Source organism: Echinops telfairi, unplaced genomic scaffold (assembly GCF_000313985.2).
Source record: "Echinops telfairi isolate 266 unplaced genomic scaffold, ASM31398v2 ScPeMD7_6;HRSCAF=24_1, whole genome shotgun sequence".
Taxonomy (NCBI): Eukaryota; Metazoa; Chordata; class Mammalia; order Afrosoricida; family Tenrecidae; genus Echinops; species Echinops telfairi.
The window spans coordinates 19,549,936-19,552,255 of NW_022103903.1; the positions used below are offsets into that span (position 1 = coordinate 19,549,936).

The 2,320-nt window shown below is 38.2% G+C and overlaps 1 pseudogene; it reads right to left on the minus strand.

The window, feature by feature from the left end:
* Positions 1-1,091: 1,091 nt before the first annotated feature.
* Positions 1,092-2,058, minus strand: LOC101658160 (annotated as a pseudogene).
* Between the last annotated feature and the right edge of the window lie 262 nt (positions 2,059-2,320).

Consider the following 2,320-nt stretch of genomic DNA (forward strand, 5'->3'; position numbering starts at 1 on the left):
ATGTTCGTCTGTGTGCCTGTATGTTTACCTTTATGGCTCTTTGGTTTCATTGCTGAATAATATTCCATTTCATAGTCCTACCACACTTTGTTTATCCATTTACCTACTGAGGCAATTATGAATAGAGCTGCTATAAACATTCAAGTAGAGTTTTCTGTGTGGACATGCATCATTCATTTCATTTGGATAAACACCTAGGATCATGATTGCTGGATCATAGGGTAAGACTTTTTAAACTAAATATGATCTGTTCAAAACCACCCAAGAATTCTGTGGAAGGAAAGGCCTGACAATCTGCTTCCATGAAGATTAAAGCTAAGAAGCTCTTTGAAGCAGTTTTACTCTGTGAGCACATGGAGTCACCATGAGTCAAAATCATCTTGACAGCAACTGAGATATGCTTAGTTTTGTAAGCACCTGCCTGCATCCTCAGGCTGCATCACCAGCAATGAGGGAGTGTTTCTGCTCCTCCTCCTCCTCCTCCTGCCCAGGATTCTTCCTCAGTGTTTTCAATTTCAGATGTGTAGTAGTATTTTATTGTTGTTTCAATGTGTAATTCCTCAATAACATATCATGTGTTTATTTGCCATCTGTACATTGCTTGTTTTCTGGCTCATCAGTTTGTACTGCCTCCTCGCAATTTGCCTGTCACTTATGTAGTCATAGGGATTTTATTTGTTGTAAGGCTCATATGACCATAAACCCTTTTAGCTCAAATGTAATGCTCACTCTCCAAGCTCTGATAAGGACTGGTTGTCCATATTTAGAAGAACTCCCTTATATATTAGTAACTGTTAGTTTCTGTCTTGAAAATCTTTTGTGCTGATACAGTGCATGAAATTGGCAATATCTAAAAATGTTTTCTGAATTAATTCTTGAAAAACTGTTATTGAATATCTTATTTTAATTTTTGTTATTTTCTATTAAGATTTAGCACTTGTGCTTCTTTCCCTTGAGTATATTGCTGCTTCATTTGGTTGCATTCTGATATATTTTAATATTTCATACGCCATGTGTACCTTTCCTCTGTCTGAATTTAATAAGGATTTTTTTGCTGTACTTAAACTACTGAGCCCCTTGCTGCATTTAAATCATGAAGCCACAGTAGCTGTCATTTGCTTCAGACTTTCCTGAGAGTTCATCTTCAGAATTTTTTTCAAGGCACTTATTACTTCCTTATTTCTCAGGCTATAAATGAAAGGATTTAGTAAGGGAACTACAATTGAAATCAAAATAGCACCTGGTATGTCTTGGTCTCCTTCTTCCAGCAAGTTTGGTCTAATGTACACGAAGAAAAGAGAACCATAGAATAATGAGACAGACAGTAAGTGGGATGCACAGGTAGAGAAGGCTTTGGCTCTTCCCTGTTTGGATTTCATTTTGAAAATAGTGAAAAGGATTAAGAGATAAGATATTAAGACACTGCCTATAGTGAAGACTTGAATTGATCCTGAAAAGATAAATAATACTAGTTCATTGATATAAGGGTCAACACAGGAGAGTCTGTATAAAGGAAGAATATCACAAAAAGTGGTTAATTTGATTAGCTCCACAGAAAGCTAGCCTAAATAAAAGCCCAACATGAATCATGGAATGTAGATTTCCAGCTACGAAGGCCCCTGTGGTCAATTGAATACAGAGTTGCTTTGACATCATGGCGTGGTACTGCAGTGGACTGCATATGGCCACATAGCGGTCATAGGCCATTGCTGCCAGGAGAAAGCAGTCTGCAGTTTCCACAGTGCAAAGAAAATAGAATTGTGCCATGCATTCATGAAGTGAAATAATTCTGTCCTCATCAAAGAAGTTCTGTAACATCTTGGGGGTAATGCCACAGACACAGCAAGAATCCACAAGAGCCAGGTTTCCCAGAAAGATATACATGGGTGTGTGCAGACGGCGCTCCATGGAGATCAACATCACCAACCCAAGATTGCCCACCATGGTGATCAGATAGATGACAAAGAACACCACAAACAGCAGGGTCTTTAGTTCCGGGTGATCCATAAATCCGTTGAGGATAAACTCATTTTTTATTGTATGATTTTCATCAGCCATTCCTGACTTCTCTATTGAGAAAAAAAATGTTTTTGATAAATACATGCTAATTTATAGTAGGCTCGATTCACCTGTTGAATTTTTTTCCGGCCCAGAACAGAAAGAAATGTTCTCTGTGATTCTTCCTGGTAGCCCCTGGATTTGTGCATGCACTATTCTGGGAAGGGGCAATCTCCTAATGCCTTTAGCTATTCAGCAATTTTTTTCGCACCATATTTTGAAGACCAACATGACTGGACTCACAAAGATGGCTATTAACATC